Source organism: Camelina sativa, chromosome 15, assembly GCF_000633955.1.
Source record: "Camelina sativa cultivar DH55 chromosome 15, Cs, whole genome shotgun sequence".
NCBI lineage: Eukaryota > Viridiplantae > Streptophyta > Magnoliopsida > Brassicales > Brassicaceae > Camelina > Camelina sativa.
The window spans coordinates 8387456-8397126 of NC_025699.1; the positions used below are offsets into that span (position 1 = coordinate 8387456).

At 33.6% G+C, this 9671-nt stretch overlaps 2 long non-coding RNA genes across 2 annotated transcripts; one reads left to right on the forward strand and one right to left on the reverse strand.

Annotated features, from left to right (window-relative positions):
* LOC109129337 lies at positions 376–1192 on the forward strand. Its single transcript, XR_002035642.1, has 3 exons — positions 376–741; positions 833–875; positions 1061–1192. It is a non-coding gene; the product is annotated as an uncharacterized LOC109129337 (long non-coding RNA).
* Positions 7958–8630, reverse strand: LOC104746035. Its single transcript, XR_760814.2, has 2 exons — positions 8474–8630; positions 7958–8274 (listed from the first exon to the last, which is right to left on the reverse strand). It is a non-coding gene; the product is annotated as an uncharacterized LOC104746035 (long non-coding RNA).

Below are 9671 nucleotides of genomic sequence, written 5' to 3' on the forward strand. Positions count from 1 at the left end.
GAGCTCAAGACTTGTTGAAACAGAGCTTCAAGCTTAATGAGGAGAATATCGGAGTAAGCTTGAAGAAAGCTTAAAATGGAAACTAGTCCTAATCCTATTGTGTTTGTGTTGACAAAGAGATAAGGATCAAATGTCTAGGAGTTATCTAGATATGTGAGGATTCCTTTTAGGATTAGGATTAGCAAAATCTATATATATAAAGTGTAGTTTACTCACTCCTGGTGCTGCCACCTCAGCATATCCCTCTTTTTCATAAACCCATATTTTCGAAATAAGTCCATATTTTCGAACTGAGACATTCAAGCCCAATTCATTTTCCTAATTTTGTGACATTATCCACTAAGCCCTGTTCTTTTTAGCCCGCGGAATAAAACTCCTCTCCACGATACTCCTCAACGGACGACGGCGCTGTGGACCTGAAGCGTCTCTTCCCTTCTCATTCTTTCAAGAGCAGCCTTTTGCAGATTGGTCTATTAAGCAGACATAGTATATCTATTAACATTGGGTGGAAATATTCTGATCATCTTCGTTGTATTTTTGTTTAATGGATTTTTTGTTCATGTTTATTTTTCCTTCTTATTTCGTAGTCTAATCTTGATTCCGTATTTTTTGGTTTGTAGGAAGGAAATTCGTGACTCAACAAGCTCCATGACATCAGTCCCAAAACCCCTCAAGTTTCTCCGTCCTCATTATGGAACTCTCAAGGAATTTCATGTAACAATGTCGGAGTCTGATCTCAAAGTACGCTTTCAAACGTTTTAAGTTATATCCCATCTTCACCTTCTTGCTCCTTCTTCTGAGTATTATAAGATCTCATTCGCTGTTTTTGCAGAAAATGTTGGCTGATATACTTTCTGTCTCCTGAAGGTGAAAGGGTATGCTTTCTTGCTATTGTTGTAGGAGTTTCTTACCTATTGCTACACTCTCCTTTTTGTGTTCCTCTTATGATGTGCCTTACCAGATTTATAATTAGTGGTTCTTGGTAGAATTTGACAAAGTTATGTGTTGCTATAATCCTTGGTTATACGATACTCTTTTTTCATGAAAGCTTAAACTATAGGTTAACTGGATCAGAGGGTGACATTGGATCGTGGGGCCATGAGTATGTCAGGAATTTGGCCGGAGAGATTGCAGAAGAGTATACCATGCATCAGGTTAGAAAACAATTTGGTCTTTGAAACATGTTGTAAGGTTATCATAAAGAGAAGGTTAGATTCTAATGGCAACACTATTGAGGCAAGACAGGATGGAATAGGCCCTACCAAGGTTTGTTCTCTGTCTCTTTCTGGACTGGATAGTGTGTAATGTCTCATACTTTTTGGTGCTTGTGCAGATTGAAAAACCACTGCAGAAACATGGTGGCAGGCTGGGACATAACAAGACTTACTGTTGTTCTTCCCATGGGGCTGAAGAGGTAATTGTGTTATCTTTCTCTGTCTTTCTGCTTAGTGCATTTGTTACATGTCTATCAGTCTATGTTACATGTCTATGTAAGTTCTTTTGTATATATCTACTGATAAGAGTTTCCTGATAGGCCTAGATTATGTTTTGGAAGAGATTAAGAAGGCTGGTTTCACTGAACCTACGCCTATACAATCTTAGGGCTGGCCAATGGCAATGAAGGGACGTGATCTTATTGGCATTGCTGAAACTGGCTCTGGAAAGACTCTTTCCTACTTACTACCTGCAATCGTCCATGTCAATGCACAACCAATTCTAGGTAACGCTTGAGTTCTGCTCGTGAAGTTCTTTTTCTTGGTTCTTGTTCGATGTTAAGTTGTCAAGGCTGTACTGATTCAAAATAACTTTTCTCAGCTCCTAGGGACGGCCCAATCGTCTTGGTTCTTGCTCCAACACGTGAACTGGCTGTGCAGATACAGCAAGACGCATCTAAATTTGGTTCATCCTCAAAAATTAAGACTAGTTGTATTTATGGTGGAGTTCCAAAAGGGCCTCAAGTGCGTGATCTCCAGAAAGGTGAAGTGCTTTGGCTCAGTGCTTTTCGTGACATTTCTCAAACTATTAGATTTCTTATTCTTTGTTGTGGACTATTCTGATAGTGATTACTTGCCTATGGATTTAGCTGTGGAAATCGTTATAGCTACTCCTGGGAGGTTAATAGATATGATGGAGTCGAACAACACAAACCTGCGAAGGGTTACTTATCTTGTTTTCTGCATTTCCAATATTTACTTTCTTTTTTTAGTAGTATGATGTATTCTTTGTATTCTTATTTTTAATTATGTTTTTAGTTTTATTTTGTAATACAGTTTTTTTGATATCATGGTTTCATAATAATATATAGTATTTTCTATTTTAAATATCAATTCATTCCAATAACAACCCATTATTCAATAACTGATATATATTTAAAAATAATTAATAAAAAAATATATTATTATTAAAATAGTATATATTATTAATAATAATACTCTATAATTATAATATTTTTGAAATACATAATCGTAAATTAGTCGTCAATTAGTCACTAAATTTGGTGACTACATTATGACTATTTAGAATAGTCGTAAAATAATCGTAGTGTAGTCGCTAAATTTAGTGACTACATTACGACTACATTTACGACTACGCAAAATAGTCGTAATGTAGTCGCTATTTGGCGACTAATTTTACGACTATTTATTTTAGCGACTCTCGATTTACGACTACTGGTTTTAGTCGCTATTTAGTCGTAACACACTGTTTAGCGACTAAATAGTGACTAATAGTGCAGTCGCTATTTGTCTGTTTTCTTGTAGTGAATGTTAACTTCTTATAATAATTTTTTTAAAAAAGCATTAAAAAGCACACAAGATAATCTCAATTTTTAAAAAATAAACAACAAACTAAATTATACTTACTCAAAACTTATGTTTATAAAAAATATCCAACAAAACAACATAAGCAACCAAAATGAAATACAAAAACAAACGTAAAGATGAATTTACGTAACCAAAAAAATAATATACATAACAAAATCCAAAATATACCTTAATTTAACTACCGCGCGTATGGCGGGTCAATTGCTAGTAATATATAAAGAGGTGTTGAGATGTGACACAACTTATGAAATTTTGAGAGACTGAAAGTTTGAGGGAGACCAAAGTTTTGAGTTATTTTCTTTGGTATTAATAAAAAAAGTTATTCTTTAGTATTTGACTTCTTAAACTATCTCTTGATTCTATACTATAGAGGAATTCAAATGTTTTTATTTGTTTCTGATCTCACATACTGTATTGACTCTATTTATATAACTTTTGGTCTTCAAAATTTTATTATTATTAATTGATTTCCATTTTTGTTAGTCAACGTTTTTTATTGATACTCCATTCACGTTTAAACTTTAAATCAAAATTTTATTGATATTACTTGTATAAGTGGCTAGGCTAGTAGTGTCAAACTTATGCACAGGAATCTTGATATATCACGTGAGTTTGCTTGGTTTGAACGAGCGAGATGATTAAGGTTCAGATAACTAAATAAAATTGATACAAAATTAGTTATGGTGTTTAAAATCACAATTCAACTCTTCTGTCATTATTTATATAAAGTCACCAACCAATAATTTATTTTATTATAATAATTTTATAATTTCTATTTTAAATTGTAACTTAGACTAAATATCTCCTCTTTGTCTTCAAATTCAAAAATATCATAATACATAATACATTAATATTGAATTATTGCTAGTGTGATTATAAAAACAGCTGAGGAAGGGCATCATTATTAGAGAAATTGTTATTAATACTTTTTTATATATTTTTTTCAAAAATAACATTTTTCTCATTTTTATTTTTGCCATTTTATATAATTACAATATGTTAAATTAGTTTTTAATTTTTTTTTCAAGTTTGGGTTCTTTATTTTATATTTAGGGTATAGTTTTGAGGGAGTAGAGTTTAATATTTAGAGTTGGATTTAGAATTTAATTGGATATTATTCAAAATAGATAGCAAGAGCTGATATTTTTGCAAAATGATATGGACAAAATGTATTCTTGCAAACATTTATGGGAATATCGGAGCTGATATTATTGTCTTGTGTGTATGGTCACCCTGTCCAATCTGAAAAATACCATTTATGGGAAAGACTTGAAAACATATCTTACCACAGAACTGATCCATGGCTTCTTATTGGAGACTTTAATGAGATACTCGACTCCTCAGAAAAACGTGGAGGTCCAGACAGGGCTGCTTGGACCTTTCGAGACTTCCAACACATGATATCAATCTGTGATCTTGAAGACATTAGACACCGAGGAGATAAGTTTTCATGGGTAGGCGAAAGACATTCCCATACTGTAAAATGTTGTTTAGACAGGGCTTTTCAAAATGGGCCATGGGGAGCTGCTTTCCCTTATGCTGAAGTTGAATTCTTAGACTTCACAGGTTATGATCATAAGCCAATTTTGTTAAACTTTAACACTGGAACCCCATACAGAAGGAAAGCTTTTTATTTTGACAAGAGACTATGCGACATCGATGGCTTTAAAGAGGTGGTTAAACAAGGATGGAACAGTGCATGTCAAGACCAGAATACTCATATATCCACTCGAATAGTTTCATGTAGGAAAGCAATGGCAAAGCTCAAACATGATAATCAACTGAACTCTTATACCCGAATAAAGGCACTGCAATCGCAACTTAACTCAGCGATGGAAAGTCTCGATTCTACTATACGAAGGCATATCCCAATAATCGAAGATGAGCTTACAAAAGCATATTTGGATGAAGAAAAACACTGGAAACAAAAAAGCAGGAATCAATGGATGCTGGAGGGAGACCGTAACACAAGCTTTTTCCAAGCTTGTGCTAACACACGATTCACGAAAAATCAGATAAATTCAATCCAGGATGCTTGTGGTAATGTGTTGTATGGAAACAAGGCAATAGGGGAACATGCACAAGAGTTTCTTCAAAACATCTTCTCTACTAATGGTCATGAAGTAACAAAAGGAGTGTTTTCAGATTTTCAACCTCGGGTTTCATCTGATATGAATGATGAACTTACCAGGCCTTTTGAAGCTCAAGAAATCTATGAAGCAGTGTGTCAAATAGGTGAGGACAAAGCTCCAGGTCCCGATGGTATCACTGCTCGTTTTTACAGAACATGTTGGGACATTGTTGGAACTGATGTAATAAGAGAAGTTCAACAATTCTTCAATACGTCCTCAATGCCACATCGCTTAAACCATACGAACATATGTCTAATTGCAAAAATAGAAAATCCAACCACCTTCTCAGATTATCGGCCCATAGCACTTTGTAATGTTATGTATAAAATCATCTCCAAGTGCTTAGTTAGACGGCTTAAAAAACATCTGAATGGGATAATCTCGGATGCACAAGCTGCATTTATCCCAGGTCGACTAATCCAAGATAACGTCATGATAGCCCATGAAGTCATGCATTCACTCAAAGTTCGGAAATGAGTTGCAAAGTCATACATGGCAGTCAAAACTGATGTAAGTAAAGCCTATGATCGTGTAGAATGGAACTTCCTGAGATCTACCTTGCAACTGTTTGGCTTTTGCGATACATGGATCAACTGGATCATGGCTACGGTTGAATCGGTGAGTTACTCCGTCCTAATAAATGGTTCACCATTTGGCCACATCAAACCCGAAAGAGGATTAGACAAGGAGATCCACTTTCTCCCTACTTATTCATACTTTGCTCGGACATATTGAGTCATCTTATTCAATCACGAGTAGAGGATAAGGATATTAAGGGCGTAAAGGTTAGCGACAATGCACCAAGAAGAACTCATCTTCAGTTTGCAGATGACTGTCTCTTTTTTTGTCAAGCCAACAAAAAAAACTGCCAAGCATTGAAAGATGTTTTTGATGTTTATGAGTATTATTCGGGTCAACAAGTGAATACCTCAAAATCCTTGATAACTTTTGGTTCCTCTGTATATGGTACAACACAGAATAGACTAAAAGCAATTCTTAATATTCCAAATCATGGAGGAGGTGGGACGTATTTGGGTTTGCCGGAGCAGTTCGGTAGGAAAAAGAAAGAAATGTTTGACTATATAATCACTAATGTAAAGCAAAGAACGTCTAGCTGGAGTGCGAGGAGGCTCTCCCCTGCAGGGAAAGAAATAGTGCTTAAGTCTATAGCACTAGCCATGCTTGTTTATGCGATGTCTTGTTTCAAATTACCAAAAGGTGTTATAACAGATATCGAATCATTACTCATGAGATATTGGTGGGAAACAAATGCACAAAAGCGGGGAATCTCCTGGATATCTTGGAAAAAGCTTCAACATCCAAAAAAAGAAGGGGGACTTGGCTTTCGAGATCTAGAAAAATTTAATGACGCTCTTTTGGCTAAGAAGGCATGGCGTCTAATCCATTTCCCAGATTCTTTATTTGCAAAGATAATGAAGGCTCGTTATTACAGAGATACAACGGTGTTAGATGCAAAATCAATGAGAAACCAATCTTATGGTTGGTCATCAATTTTAGTTGGTATCTCTTTGATAAAAAGGGTTCAAGATTTAATATAGGAGATGGGAAAACAGCCAGAATAGGCATAGACAACGTTCTTGATACACACCCACCAAGACCAATATCTATGATCAGTGGTGAAAATACAGGAACCATTAACACTCTTATGACACAGTCAGAACAATTACGATCATGGGATATGGAAAAGATCCAATCACAAGTTCAACACAGAGACATTGATCAAATCAAAACATTATTTCTTACACAAAACGATCAGGCAGATACACTCATTTGGAATTATAGTACCTCTGGAGACTATACTGTTAAATCAGGCTATTGGCTCTTAATGCATGACCCCCTGTCGTGTGACTTTCCTCCGGATATACCATATGGATCACCTGAGCTGAAGAATAAAATTTGGAGACTACCTATTATTCCAAATCTTAAGCACTTTTTATGGCGAATTATATCTCGGAGTCTTCCCTCCTTAACAAGATTAAGATCTCGAAGTATGCAGTTGGACACAATCTGCTCTAGATGTCGACTAAGAGACTATTAATCATGCGTTATTTGCATGCCCTTTTGCAAAAATGGTATGGCGGTTTTCACATACTTCCCATTTAGACACAGCAAATTTAGCTGATGATGCAGAAGAGAATCTCTCAAATCTCTTGTCCTCAATTCTCAATTCTTCAACATCAAGTGCTGAATCAATGACACCTATATGTATACTTTGGAGAATTTGGAAAGCAAGGAACAACAGTATTTTTAACAACATTAGAGAGAGTCCATCTAAAACTGTATTATGGGCAAAATCGGAGGCGAAACAATTCTATGATCTCACACATGGCATTGAAAGACACAATCAACAGAGAATCGAGAATCGTAATATTCAGCGTTGGTGTCCACCTCCTATCAACTATATCAAATTCAATTTCGATGTTGGATATAATAGTTTAAATCGAGAAGCAACAGGAGATTGGATCATTCGTGATAACTTGGGATCTGCATTGACCTGGGGTGCAACGCGATTATCAAACACATCTTCACCATTGGAAGCGGAAGCCAAAGCTATGCTAATAGCATTACAACAATCTTGGATCAGAGGATATACATCATTAATTTTGGAAGGCGACTGTGAAGTGCTGATAAACATTATAAATGGGAACTTACGACACAGACAGCTTACAAACATACTCCTTGATCTAAAGTGTTGGTTATCGAAATTTGAATGTGTTAATTGTGTTTTTACAAAACGATCTTGTAATAAGGCAGCTCATTTATTGGCACAATTTGGATGTACTTCTTCTCTTTACTATGCTGATTCTGTAAACAAGCCAATATGGCTCCTGGAACAATTGTGTATTGATCAGTTTTAATCAATGAAATGATATGTTACGAGTAAAAAAAAAATGTATTCTTGCAAATCTCCCTCATTATTATGCTATTAACGTATGATTAAGAATACATTTTATAAAATATAGATTTCAAAAGAAATATACTTATTTATAAGAAAACGTTTTCTTATTTCATTGCATTTCTTTGTAAAAGCAAGATACATATTAAGTCCAATAACTTTAATAAATAAACGCAAGATACATATTAAGTGCCCACTATAATTGACACTTTTGAGAGAGATGATATAAGTTTGGATTATTTTTGGCAACAACATTTCAGAGGTTCTGCAATACCAAGAGAACCACACTGTCCACCTTTAAAAAATCCATCTTCCTGACAGTCGTTCATACATTCAAACCATCCGTAATGATCCGTACACAAATGAATACAATGGTCAAATGAGAATTTTTCAATCCCTGCATCTATACATGTGCACATATATATTAAACATTATCGTATAAACATGCAAAGATAATTATAGAACATGTCCAAATAAAAAAAAAATTAACGAAACTTTTGAATGCATGTCTATATATATACATAAAATCAAAAACATGGTCGTTACAAATTCTACGTATTTAAATATAGCTTATGAAAGTGAAAATCAAACTTTAAATATACCTGAAGCCAAAACATTTTGCTTAGACAACGACACTGCAAATATTATGAGAAGGAAACAAGTTAACCCTTTCATACTGGCCATAGTAATTCTTTTCTGTAAGCTCTACTACAATTGAGGAATTCAAATGTTTTTATGTGTTTCTGTTATTACGGATTGACTCTCTTTATATAAATTTTTGGTCTTCAAAATTTATTATTATTAACTGATTTTCCATTTTTTTTTAGTCAAAGTTTTTTATTTTTAACAAAAAAACATTTACATTTGTTTGAATAATTATTGCTTGATTCATAGTATGAATAGTCTATGAAATCAAGAACTTAAAATTTAAATAAGTGTGTGACACTTGTGAATATGGTCAAATACAATTTATCAATATATTCTTTTTTTTTTAAAAACCAATCTTAGTGGGGGTTATTGGTTTAAGATTTGAATAGAGTTTTAAAGATTTTAAATGTTATGTAGAATTTGTTGTTATTAGATCAAGATTTTGTTAAACTTTGTTAAAGTTTAGTGTTATTAGTTTGTGATTTATAAAAAGTCATTTAAAATCTTAACAAATCTGGGTTATTGGATTCAGACTTTTATAAAGTCATTAAAAGTTTTGTGTTATTCAATTAAAACAAAAGAATCTAGGATTGTTAATGAGTTCAATTATTATGTTATTGGTTCATGATTTTAGACACTTTCTTTACAAAATAAAGTCATGGAAAGTATCATAAAAATACAAGAATTGTTTGGAGGACTTTACAAGATTTTAGAAAACTAATCAACAAAACACTCTAGCAATCTTTAACAATGTTTCACTTATTCATTTTTTATGATTTTGTTGAACTCTTCAAAAATCTTCAAAATCTCAAACCAATACCACCCCCTTAGTTTAAATACAAGATTTGTTCCATAAATATTAGAAAATTTTGTTTATAATTAGGTATCTATGTGAGACATTCTATTTGACTTCAAAATTAATATTGAATATGAAAGTTACATATTATATGTAAAAATATTAACTTTGTTTTTTTTGTTAAAAGTAAAATCATAATTTTGTGCTAGAGTTTTCTCCCGGTTTGACCGAGCGCGACGATCAAATTTCAGATAACTGAATAACATTGATACAAAATTAGTTATGGTGTTCAAAATCTGATGTTTGAAATGTGAAATTTGGGGATTTTTGGGTTTCATGACAATATGTCGTATTTG